The sequence below is a fragment of the Dunckerocampus dactyliophorus genome, chromosome 10 (assembly GCF_027744805.1).
Source record: "Dunckerocampus dactyliophorus isolate RoL2022-P2 chromosome 10, RoL_Ddac_1.1, whole genome shotgun sequence".
Lineage (NCBI taxonomy): Eukaryota > Metazoa > Chordata > Actinopteri > Syngnathiformes > Syngnathidae > Dunckerocampus > Dunckerocampus dactyliophorus.
The window spans coordinates 16,139,789-16,153,592 of record NC_072828.1 but is presented as its reverse complement, the minus strand read 5'-3'; the positions used below and the strand labels follow the sequence as shown (position 1 = coordinate 16,153,592).

At 40.5% G+C, this 13,804-nt stretch overlaps 1 long non-coding RNA gene across 4 annotated transcripts in view; it reads right to left on the bottom strand.

Moving 5' to 3' along the window:
• Positions 1 to 328: 328 nt before the first annotated feature.
• The window catches only part of LOC129188543 (uncharacterized), a 48,757-nt gene continuing 35,281 nt past the window's right edge, over positions 329 to 13,804 (bottom strand). For 2 of the 4 annotated variants that reach the window (XR_008572661.1, XR_008572659.1), the window contains exons 4-5: positions 12,008 to 12,098; positions 6,132 to 7,100 (exon numbers count right to left, since the gene is read on the bottom strand). This is a non-coding gene — a long non-coding RNA (uncharacterized LOC129188543). Of the gene's footprint in view, positions 6,104 to 6,131; positions 7,101 to 12,007; positions 12,099 to 13,804 lie in introns of those variants that run through there. The other 2 variants (XR_008572660.1, XR_008572662.1) reach the window with 2 other exon arrangements.

The window sequence follows — 13,804 nt, the reverse complement described above, 5'->3', positions numbered from 1 at the left end:
ATAAAGGTACCTTTAGTTGTATCAGGCATTAAAATGAACAAGAAACTGAGGAAACAAGGTTGGTCTAATCATTTTTTCCATGACTGTAAGAATAAGCCGTTTAAGACAATGCGGTGGCCGAGTGGTTAGTATGTTGGCCACACAGTCAGGAGATCTGGAAGAGCTGGGTTCTGGGATCTGGGATCTGCTTGGGCATCTCTGTGTGGAGTTTGCATGTTCTCCCTGTGCGTGGGTTTTCTCCGGGTACTCCGGTTTCCTCCCACATTCCAAAAAAAACATGCATGTTAGGTTAATTGGAGACTCTAAATTGTCCATAGGTATGAATGTTAGCGTGAATGGTTGTTTGTCTATATGTGCCCTGCGATTGGCTGGCGACCAGTCCAGGGTGTACCCCGCCCAAAGTCATCTCGGATAGGCTCCAGCATACCCTCGACCCTAGTGAGGATAAGCAGCATAAAAAATAGATGGATGGATAAAAATTGTGCTTGTGTGTTTTGCAGTAAACGTCTTCCAGACGTGTGGACAGGAAATTTGGGGTTTAGAGTTGAGTTTTAGCTGGACTATGGCCGCAACAGTAGCCCATGTTATTATGATTATTTTGTTATTATTATTGTGCCTGTTGTGAGATAATTCAAACCTGCAATAAAAGCCTGTTGTTCCGGCTGTCATGTCTGAAGCATGTTTGTTTCACCGTCTGACACCTAGTGACCAGTGTAGAATACCGCATATCACAATTTGAATGTGTCTTCTTAATTTAGCCATTTTTATGCTTGAAAAAGCTTCATTTGAGCAAAAAATACTTAAAATTTGATTAAATGAGCAGAGTTTTTTTTTACCAATAGGCCATATTCAACCATGAAATATAAATTTTAATACTGAATATATTTTTTTTAAACTGTGAAGCCACAAAATTCAAATTGGCATGTGGCGAGGGACGACTTTATATGGCAAAACTGTATTTTGTATTTCTACAATGAGGACAAAATATTTTATAAACGGTATCAGTATATCCGTCCATCCATCCGTTTTCTACATAGCAAAATACAATTAAAATTAAAATGAAAATTACATGTTGATATATTTATTCCTGTACAATTCAAGATCATTTAAGCCCTCCAAAAGCCAATTTAGTTGCTGGCATAACAACAATATTAAGAGTAAAAAGTAACAACAACAAAAATATTCTACGGGGGTCCTTGCCCCGCAGTGCAAGGAAAAAAACAATAAAGTATATTTATGGTTTCTTACGCTTTAGCAGCACTCATGGAAGTAAGCGGTCCATCAAAGAGTTGTACAAGTGTACCCAAACTGCATGTGACGTGATCCGTGACTCCATCTATAGGTGTTATGCTATCATTCCCACCATTAAAGAGCTTTTCCACCTCCCTGATGACCTCCGCCTCGCCTCGAAGGACACTCAAAACGACTTGATGGTCACTGTATTTCAAGTGCGTGCATGTGTGGCCATGTATTGGCGGTCATTCCAGGATTTTCTCGAGTAAAAAAAAAAACATGGATGGAGTGTGCGGGAATCCAACATGGCCAGTGAGCATGTATATCAGGCCATCTCACGGCTGGATGGGTGCACCCTGGGTGGGCCGCCAGGGTCGATACTGCACTGGTGACTGGACACGCAGAATGGGATAATCTCCTACTTTCTTTCAGGGCCACGACACCCTCTCCCCTCACACACACACACACACACACACACACACACACACTATATAGTGCCACAGAGGCCTAACCAGCTCTTCTCGGTAAGGAGGAAGGCTGAGGCCTGCATGTACTAAGTGTGTCAAGTGGATACCATATGGCTGATGTAGACCAGAAAGGTGCGCTCCAGACCTAATAGTAATCTAATGTACCCCATGCCATGCACTAATGTACAAAACAAAATGTAGACATGAGAAGCATAAACACACATGCTAACGTTGACTTACCCGTCGCCACTACGGAAGGCCCTTATCATCCTCCACGCTGTAACCTATCATGTCATAAAACACTGCAAGATGGCGCGAAAACTGCTACTGATAGCATGGCAAAGTTTTTTTTGTGTTTGTGAACTGGATTTAGAAAATATTGTCATAAGACAAGTTATGTAGCCTAATAGCAAGCTGTGCGTGTTCGCTAAAAAAAAGTAGTGAGTAGCGTTACGCTAACTTAACATGGAAGTCGCGTTTAATGTGCTAACACAATTAGCTCAACGATGGTTTTGTTTAAATTTACAATGGCACGTAAGCTAAACACAACATGCATACGACTTACATACAGCCGTCCCTCGCTACATCGTGGTTCGAACATCGCTCACTTGCTCTATCGCGGTTTTTCAAGAATGAATTAATAAATGATCGCCGACTTTGGCCAATTATTAGTCAAAAAATATTGAAAGACAAGTCATATGGAGTATTCTGGTCAGTAGGCGTCAGTAATGACGCACAACATTGATGAGACATGAGATTACATCACGTTAACATGACACGGTGAAAAAAAGTTATCCTCCCGTTCCGTGCGGAGGTGGTATGTTTTTGGCTTCTTACTTTATTCTTCTTGCTTTTTTTTACAGTAATGCCGTAGCTTGTGCATTACCAGTGTGGTGTTAACAAAGAATAATAGTAGTGTAAAGGTGATTATAGGGGTGTTATGCGGTGACGTCATTCAAAATGAGCCAATGAAATTGTTCGTTTACTTGCCAAGAAGTGACCATGGTTTGCTTAAAAAATATCCACCGAAGTGATGATGTGAGAGCGCGGATAATAACCTCACTTAGAGCCTCTTGTTCATTTCATTGTTTGTACAGTCAAACTTTTTATTATTTATGCAAAATTTGTTTATATTTTCTTTTAAATGCCGCGCAGGTGCCAGGTTAATTGTGTTGCATTGAAACAATAAGGAAATGTGCAGAGTTTCATTATATTTCATATTCATATGAACTGGTCTGTTTGATGCAACTTAAGGCAAAATGAGGGTCGGACCTTCGATGTGAAAAAAATTGCATTAATGGCCCTTTCTCAATTTTAATTGAAGACCCCTAGAGGAAATGAATAATAAATGGACAATTGGTATAGAAATGAGAAGTCTCGTTAGCTACAAGATAGCGATTAGCATTATGCAAACTTATTATGGAAATCGCCATTGACATGCTAACGGGATTAGCTCAAGGTCTGTTTTTTTTTTTGTTTAGCCTTCTTGCATGAAACATTGAAAAACAAAATATGAAGATGACATAAAGATGCATCATTTGTGCTGTCAAGAGATATGGTTCCCAAAATAGCCCGCAATAAGTGAAATCCGCAAAGTAGACAACTTTACCGGTTTGCAATTATTATTAATGTTTTAAGGCTGTAAAACCTCTCAATACACACTTACACACTTTTCTCAGACGGGCATTAACATTTTCTCACATTTCTCTCTCGTTTAAACACTCAAATGTCCTTTGAATTTTATGATCAATCTCTTGGACACAAGAAATTAAGTGACCCACCTGTTCACTCCCCTGACGTTCGGCTGTAGCGTTTTTGTATCCTTGTTAAAACATATTGCTCCTGTTGTGGTATTTTACTCCTCCACGTAGTCCTCCATGAACCGCTGATTCAATTAAAGTATTCGTTAATGGCGTCCTATCGCTAGCAAACAGGAAACACGGCAGTGGTGCACGAAGGAGATTGATTGACAATGGTCTACAGCCAATCAGAACGCAGAACACAATGGACGAGTTCTCCCTTAGCCAATCAGGACTGTTGTGGCTGTATATTTAACCGGCTGACGATGTGGCGGGTGGGGGGGAAACACCTAACTCTTATGACTATACAACACCCTCTGCTGGTAGCAGCAGTTAATACAATAACAGACACACAACAAAGCACCAATAGATGGCTCTAATACTCCACAAGGATGCAGAACACAATGCGCTTTAAAAAAAATCTATGCAAAATTGCACTTAAACAGCGAATTCTCTAAAGGTGAACCGCAATGTAGCGAGGGAACGCCTCAATTCATTATGAGCTGTAATTAATTGAATTCATTCCTTTGTTCATCTCACCTAAAAACTGCCCCGAAAAGCCCTCACCCGAAGGTATTTTCATTTAAATTCATGACATTATTGTAGCAGATCAAAAATAGATCAAAAGATATACAGTATAAGAAAAAAAGTGGCTTTATAAAGTCATTTACTCACGGTGCAACGAAACGAAAACACAACACATCCACAGCAACTGCTACTACTTCTAAGTGGGTGAGAACAACTAAGCGCTAAACACGTAACTCAAAACTGTTATTTCCAAATGCCTGCAAGGCATGCTGGGTAGTCCAGCTGCAACAACAATATGAACTGTGAACAATAAAACGTTGGCTATCAAGAGTATGTTAACTCCTCCTTGTTTGCGTCTCTGGCGACCTCCTCAACATAATTTGCAACCATGTAAAAATGCGCCAAACATGGCAAAATGTTGGGAGAAAGAGTACCACAAGCTACCCAGCATGCCTTGCGGCGGGAATATATGGGTGGTGTTTTGGCATGGCATTGTGCGTAAGTATTTATTTGTAGGCCCACATGGTGCACTCGGTAGGTTACTTTGTGAGTCGTGTGTGTTGACGCGTTGTGTTGTTTTCGACGTTGTACTGATTTTGGTCGTCACTGTAGTCTTGCAGGTGGTTTGCATGATGGGTCATTGGACGTATTTTGCATCACATCCCTCATCTGTCACTGTATTTTTCGGCCTGCAGTTCGTCGCTATCCATTTCCTAACAACATTCATCAGCCTGTCTTTGGCAGACTTGCCAATATTCGAGGTGTTCTCTTCAAATTTAGCTTGGCAAAGAGCTTTGCTACGGCTTGCTAAATTGTTAACGTCTTCTCTGCTAAAGTTAGCTGTGGCTGCACTCGTGACTGAGTGCTTTGCGTTAAAACTTGAGCTTCTTCCGTGGTAAGCAAACTCCTTCTGACAAAGAAGCACTCTACCTTTTATCACTGGTACTGTGGGAGTGTTTTTGAAATGTAAATGTCCCATTCACTAGACCGCTGACTCTCACATGCGCCTACATTTTGACGTCTCCTCTCCGCTACTCACCTTGTCTTCCCAACTGCAATGCAGCTGATGCTAAACAGGCCCAAAAATAATGACAGCCGATCAATGTCCACTTAAGGGTGTGACTGACCATTGTTTTCCACCCCTACAACTCAAGCACAAGAAACCCAATGCATAAAAACTGATTTTATAATAGGCAACTTGCATACAGAAACAGTTAAGAGATTAAAATTTGGATTAATGTACTAAAAATGCACTAAATACGACTGCAGTATTTACAGGTGTATTATTTAACAGGTGTAGAGGAGATCATTTACATTTCTCAAGACACTAAAACACTCTGACCTTTCCATAGTTAAAAAAACAACTACGGCAAGTCTGAATGGACAAACTTAAATAGTTGGCCAGTCGTAACAATGTTACAGATATTTACAAAATAAGATGAGTTTTTCATGATTACTACTGAGCTGTAAGATTGTTTTTTTTTATGGCTAATGTATGTTTTGTATGTCATGTTTTGTACTACAGTGTTAATAAAAAAATATATCAACATATACTAATATAATCAAAAGTAAACTTCACTGCATTGTTTTTAACTTCATTGACAGCTGCTTGTATAACTCGTTTTCACACGTACTGCTAAATATTACATTAAAAAACTTGTTTTTATAGTATTTAAACATTTTACGATGGTGAAATTTTGACCCGATCATCAGAACACAAACACTGTAGGTTAGTTTCATTCAGCAGCAGGCAGCTCACTTCCACGCTCCCGCTGCAAACCCACAAAGGCGCTTAATTGACACCGTAGATTTGGGCCACTAGCTCTAACTGTTGCCCTTCCAACCTTCCACCAATGCCACTGCTCAAGTAAGCACAGCTGGCAGGCTGCCATTGCTTCATATCGACTTCCAATGCACTGCTGATACAGTAGAACCCAAATGGGATCAGTTTGTTGGTCACTTGGACGTGTTCATGAGCTTTGGGGGAAAAGAAAGAAAAATGCAAAACTTCATCAGATGTGATGTTTATGGTTGTGCTGTCAGAAGATGTTGAAAAATCCAACATATCAAGCACGACTATTATGAGGAAGACAAAAAAGAAAAAAAGCAGGTTTTAAATTCAGGCATTTATTGATATCACACACATTTTGCAATCCTTTTTTTTGTACAATAAATTATATATAAAACAGTGCAACGGCAAGAGTTATTCAATTAATCCAATCTGAAATGAAGTACTTTTATACATAATGTTGGAAAATTTGGGGGGGGCAATAGAGTGAAATAATGGTGTAATAATTTTATTATTATTATTATTATTATTATTAGAAAAACAAAAAGACTGTCTTCTTTAGTTTTCGTGATTAATAAGGAACACTTGCAGTCCAATGCATAAAATGAAAATCTTGTATCAACGCTTGTTTTAATAACAAAATAAAATGTTTCTGATGAAAAAAAAAATTCAAACACATTTTTAAAAATAAAACAAACCCCCAAAAATGTCTCTAATAAAAAAGTAAATGCAGATATCTCAAAATATTTTTATGAAAGTTAGTTTTTTATTTAAAAAATAAATGTTCTTGATTTTTGGGGTTTAAAAAAAATGTAATATATGCTTTTTATTGGACAGAGATGATTAAATAATGAAGAAATATAATGGCATTACTATGATGTACGTATCATATTTAAAAAAACGGTTTGATAAATGTGTAGAGTCACAGTCTGGTGAACCATGTTTGTTATAGTCAATTCATGTCTGTTGTGTTCTTTATCATGAGTTTGTATGTGTGTCGATATTATAGCAGTTGTGTATATTTATTTGTACTTTTTGAGTGCTACATTTATAGGAAATCTTCCTTAAAGGGTTCTTTCTACACTTCATAGATCTTTAAAATGTCCCTAAACACACCTTTTGGAAGCTGCTCCAACTTACCTGCTCACATCCAAAAATCCATGAAAGGATGGTGTGTTTTCCAGCTGGTGTCTTCCAAATGTGTGGGCAAACCTAAAAATAACAACAAAAATAACACTTTGTTGCAGTGGCGGTTGCTTTCCATCATCATGGTGGGACTTCAATCTGTGGAGGCATATAACAAGGTGGGATTTGAGTTAAAAATAACAAAATGCTGGTGATTTCAGTCATAATCAATTTGTGATGCACGGGTGAGTTATGGAAGGAAACGCTCCACACACACGCCCAATAAGGATGCACATCAGAAAGAGACGGGGGCTTCAACGTATGTCCATGTATGTGTGTTTGTTTGTGTGTCTATCAGCTGTCTGCATTAATGGCGTGTGTGACCCCCACCCCACCATTCCCAACCACAGCTAGCAGACAGTGATGGGTCAGAGGTCAAGATAGAGTCTGTCTGGGCTTCCGGGTTGACCCTAACGCCTGCAGCTTAGCACCAACACACGCACACACACACAAATATGTAGAAGAGTAAGGGGGTGGTGTGTTTGCCCCTGCACCAGACTAATATCACCTTTGGGATTAGCTTCCAGACAGAAATAGATTGACCCCCAAACACACACACACACACACACACACGCATACGCTAGATCTGCCTGGTCATAAAACAGGACGGCGTGATGCTGAGTCGTGGAGGACTGTCTAATTAAATTTTATTTTAGAGCAAAGGGGTGTTACCATAGCGAGAAACGATGCCTGCTGCATGTATGGCAACATACCCAACAGCAAGGAAGAAATGGATGCGTCATCATATAAGTTATTTAAAATAACATATTATAAAACATTCCAAAACAATATTCATAAGAAAATATTCAAATTAACTTAAATAACTTTCCAGAAACAATATTACCAGGAACTAACTATTCAAAATAGAATAAGATTAAAAAAAAAATACAATAAAAAACATCTAAAATTTTAAAAAGTGGAGTAAAATAAAATGTCTAAGGACATGTCTAAATGTACAACAAAATAACTGAAATAAAGCTTTTTAAGGCCATGTCCTTACAAACTATCTAAGGTTAAAAAAAAAAATTTAAAAATGAAGCGAAGGCCATGTTCTTATGAACTGTCTATAATAAAAACATAAATAATAAGAAATATATTTGGCCATGTCAGTGTATTTAACATGCATTTAAAATAATGGAAACTATTGACAAAAATTGTTGAACTATTTATTTGGTTTGGGGGGGACTGTTTAAACCATTGAAAATTAAATACATTAAAAAAATCTTAGAAAAAAATATTAGGAAGGCTAATTGTAACTAACAAGTATTGGACTTGTCACACAAGATAGCTAGCACTAGCAAATGAAAAGATCTGATTGCTGCATGATGCACTGCTTTATGCACATTGGCTGGGTTCTGTGTAAAAGGCCAATGTAGATAAATGCCGGGTCTTCTGCATGATGCGGGATCTTCAGCACAGAATATAGAAAAGGAAGAAGAGGTCAAAGACGAGAGGAAGAGGCGGGATTCGCCCAGGAGGGGAAGAAACTCTCCCTAAATAAGCCTCGGTGTTAAACCTGCTAATCCCTCTGCATTATTACAACATCTGTGAGGTCTAGAGAGGCTCTGGTGGTGATTAGAAAACAGATGTAAACAGTATCCTGGCTGAATAGGAGGAGGAGGAAGAGCGAATATGGGAGAGGGAATGTGAGGAATATAAAAGAGCCTGAGTGGGAGAGATTTAGAGGTGAAAATGAGGAGGAGGAAATGTGCAGGATTTGAGGAGAGGGGGTCCTTTGGGGGACAAAATAAGGGCTGTTTTGCTTGGAATACAGTCACTTAGGGAGGTGTGTGTATTGGTTGGGTGAGACGGGACACTGGGGATTTTTTGGCTGTAATTTATGCAGAGTGCAGAGGCTGACGAGGAGGGTGTCTGGGACCCCTTCAATGGGTCTGAGGCGCGAGGGGAGCAGATTTTTTCAGGGGGAGGGGGTGGGCTCTCAACTCAGCAAGCCATTCAGGCTATGCTGTCCCCCGCCTGACGTCCCATTGAGGTTTGGGTGCAGAAGCAGCCAATAAAGGGGGGGCACCCCCACACCCCACCCCACTCAAGTTCTCAGTCTGGCACTCTAGTAGCTTCTCAGAGCTGACTGCTTCCCTCCTGCATACTAATTATACCACCGCCTAAAGACTGACTGAGAGGAAAGAGGCTCATACACTCGCTAGCCAAGTGACTATGTACGTGTACGGTATATTAGCTGAGTGTATTCCAGCAGGTGTACCTAATGTTGTGTCCTATGTCTGACCTCCTATGAGAAGCGTTTCATGTGTGTGTTGTGGGGTGACGCTTGAATGCAATGATGCAGTTAGACGGTACTTTAATAGCTCTGACAGTACACATCTTGTATCAGACGTATACACACAGTGTATGTGGTGACAAATACTGTGTGTGATATAAGGTGTGGCGTTGTGTGAAAAAGACACAAGGCGGTTGAAAATGAAAGACATGGCCCTTGTGTGACCTCCGAAACAGAAAAATAACTCCAGTTGGGTGCAAATGGCTTGTCAACAATGTAGAGGAGCTATGTTGCGCTATAAGAAATAGTAATGTCAGTGAGTTAGTGCCTGCAAGTGACTTGTGAATAGATAGGTATGAGTAAAAGCGACGGTAATGTGATTTTTAACTGAAAATAGATCAAAAAGGGTGTCACTGAAGGCATTTGTTGGAGTATGAAACAGCAAATGATGCAGTTGTTGGTTGCATGTAAATGGCAAAAACAGAAGACATGCATGCATGGGATGCATGTTAGGTGGAGGCATGCACAAGTATGTCAACCAAAAGAACAGCGGTGGACCACAGCGCTGTTGCAGCCTTTGTGTTTTTTTAAACACTTCTTCTCCAACAAAGTGTACAATTACGGCACACTGGACCATTTCAACAGCGACAGATCTGTGTCTTGTAATTCCATCTCCCTCCCCTGCTGGGCCGCACTCACTCGCACTACAGCAGGGGTGACCAAAATATGGCCCACGGGCCACATGCGGCCCGCCATCCATTTTTAATTGTCCCGTATCAAAGTCTAAAAATATAATGGACTACGGCCCGCGCACAACATGTACTTTAAGGAAAACAGCAATTTTGGGACTTTTGCCCATCATCTACAATCCTTATGTGAAACATGAGCACACGTCTTTCCCTTTTCTGTGCATTCTAAAGAGAGAAAAACAGTTAGCATGAGTTAGCATACTTTCTTCCTTCTTAATCTACCTCGCAAAATGATTTGGTTCAGCAACTGATGACTCCGGTTGCACAAAATCCTTAAAATAGCCACGAATGCTCCAAGCCAAGGAGCGCCAGGAGAATGACAAAGAGCGCCAAGGAGAACACAAACTGAGGAACGCTTACTTCCCCAAACAAATGGCAGCCCATGCGATGTCGTGTTTTCTGCGCACTACTCTGCAGTTGTTGTTGCTGCAGTAGTACTATTAGCAGTAGTAGCAGTAATACTGGCAACACACAACACCACAACACTGACAAGTTGCATGCTTTGAGGAACAAAAGCAAGGTGAAAGGTGGCGGTTATAAGCAATAACTATAGAGTGCAGCAACCACATTACAGTAATTATATAACATGTCTATGTTGTGTGTGTGTGTGCCATGTATGTGTCCATTTGTGAGCAAGAGTGACATACGTATGCTTTGACTTTGTGGATTTTGTCAAGTATTTCTATGTACTATGTAAGATGGTGGTTATCATTAATAACTGGCAGGAGGAATGATCACATTCATTATATGGCTCGCCTGTGCTCATGCATGAACAATTGCGCCTCTTCCAGGTGTGTGCCCAAGCACAGCACTGATTGCTAGGTGTGAGTGCCCCCATACGACATCCATCATTAGATCAGACTTCTCGGGCTCCATCGTGCAACTGTCTCTCCTACCATAAGTGACCGTGACTTGAACATTAGAGGCCTCCCAATGGAGCGCCACACCACATTGCTATGGGAACCACCCACTCAAATAGGGGTGTAGAGAAGTGGAAGAGAGCTTGGGGCATTTCAAGCTTGTTTGTCTTAAAACGCCTCTTTATGGACTCGTCTTGTGGAAGAAGAATGGAACAGATTTAAAATATTGCTTGTTTCCAGGTCTTAAGTTGCATTTTAACAAAAACAAGCTCAGTTCTTTTTTCACGAAAAATGGCCAAAAAACTCTTACAACCCTATTTTGAACGCACGTCCATGTGTGTAAAAGAAGCTGTAGTTACCGCACTTTTTCATTTGGAAAGTCATCTATTGGGTATAGGTGCTTATTTTTTATACTTGAGGCATGACGTCTATTAGAGTGGAGGCAACTGTTTGAGGAAATTATGGGTCACACTTTACAATAAGGTACCCCAAATTACAGTAGTTAATGAGGAACAAACCTACCTAACCCTAACCACTACTCATTAGTTACTCATTAGTTCCTCAATAACTACTTAAAATGTATGTGCCTTAGTCCCTCAGTAACTACTCTACTCCTTAGTTCTTCATTAGTTCTTCATTAATTCCTCAGTAACTAGTCTAATTTTATGTGCCTTCGTCATTAGTTCCTCATCAGTTCTTCATTAGTTCTGCATTAGTTCCTCAGTAACTACTGTATTTTTGTGTACCTTATTGTAAAGTGTGACCAAAATGTTATCATTTAAACTCACCTTGAGAGTTAATGTACATGTACACATGCATGAGGCCCAAACAGCTGCACTCGCCATCACAACACAAGTAAGCCTTGGATGGAGCACACATACATTAAATAGATATTCTGCTGCTGAAACAATGGGTGTGTGTGTGTGTGTGTGTGTGTGTGTGTGTGTGTGTGTCTTGCCTGGGAATCCCAGACTACAGGAGTCTCACAGGGCTCACAGGACGACAGTCAAATGAATAACAATGAACTTGCACAAACAGTCAAGTTCAGATGAAGACGAGCCGAAAAGAATTGCGCAGGCGTGTGTGCGTGTGTGCATGTGTGCGTGTGCGTGCATGTGTTAGCATAATTGTGTCGAAGTGATCGTAGGTGCGCACACACACCGTGTTTCTCGTATTCCTGCTCTCCTCCCATCTCGCCACGTGCATTCAGCAAGGACCCCCGTTCACCATCCCTGTGCTGTCCTCTGTGTGCCTGATGAAAAAAATAAAGCAAAATGAAGGGCTTGTGTGCCTCAATGCACATGTGCACATCAAAGCACAGACATAGGGTTTATTCAGGAGAGCGGCTGCAGCATTGCCATGTGCGTCACTGGTGAGTTTGCCAGCACGCTGACAGTGAAATGTGACAAATCTGATTACATTTGCATACGGATAGTTGCTACACAGCCACTGCTGAGAATGCACTGTACTAGACATTGACACCCCCAAAAAATAGTAACAACTGAATGGATGGATTTAGCAAAAGTGTGGTTTTGCACGGGGCAAAAGGTAAAAGGTATGTCATGTGGAAAGAGACAGAAAGCAATATTTTTAAAGCAACAATAGTTAACAATTGTAAGTCGTCATGCTAGTCATCATGCTAAGGGTACACTGACTTTCTGTTTGTATAATATTGACAGTCCAGCCAGGACACCTCTGTGTTGTCTTTGTACTGTACAGACTTTGTCTCACAATACAATCATCAATATTTTTAAAGACCTGATATTACAACATAGAACTGTTTAGCATGTGCCTTCATGAGCATCTGACCTTGTCTTTGTTTGTCTGCATATTTATCACTATCAATAGTTACATGCTGACATTCTCCCCTGACTAAAATCTTGGTTAAAAAAAGACTATTGAAAAATAACTTAATTCATTTAATGTACAACAAACAAAATACACGTCAGCATGGTGTTACAGCCATGCAGCAAGTGACAACCTGATCAGACATACCACAAGTAGTGGAACTACAGTATTCAACTAGTAGTTCCACCAATACTCAGACTGCATTATTAATTGGGATCCAGAATAAAAGGACACACAAATAGAAACTGCTCATTTGAGGCAGTTACACAAAAAAAACAATTGGGTGACATGTAAATGCACAGTGCTCTCTGCAGTTGAATAACTATTAGCTATTCGACATACTGTTGTTGAAAATGTTATTAAAAGTCAATTACATTTCAGAACTATAGGGGGCGCTAGAGAGGAGGGAAAAGCAGGAATTGTTCCTTAGTATTGCTTTAAGGTGATATATTCAATGGAGCACATTTTTGCTACATTATGTGGTAGTAGTAGATCAAAAATACAAAAAAAATATGGAACCTTATTTCATACCACAAATATTTCAGCTGCTGATTTTATTAGCAGATAAACTGACCAGAGCTGTTGCCGTGACAAATTTGGAGGATGGGATTCCTGCAACTTTTTAATCACACAGATGTAAAGGCTGAGCTAGCAAGCATTGCCCGAGGTGTAGAGTGGTGTTTGATGAAAGCGCGTTACAAAAAAATGTGTAATAATATAATAATAAAAGCAGTAGTAGGCAACAGAGGGAGGCGAGTGGGTGCAGATATAGTCAGGAGGAGAGCGGTGCAAGGGGATAAGAGAGCAAAACGTGAGGTGGAAAGGGTCAGTGGGGAGGAAGGCTGAAGCCCGGCAGCTAGCAAAAGATTGTGTGTGCCGTGCACGTGCATGTGTGTGCACGCATGTGTGTCAACCCCAGCTGGGAAGACATTTAAGTTGACATGCTGATAGGGATTTAAGCAGTGGGTGGCTGGTGTGTGTGTGTGTGTGAACAAGGTGAGTGAATAAGCAGGGGAGGGGTTTTGGGCGATGGGGGAGGTGGTCACAAAAACTGCCATCACTAAGCTTGATTTCAACATGAGAGCTGAGACGATGAGGAGCTGGAGGAGG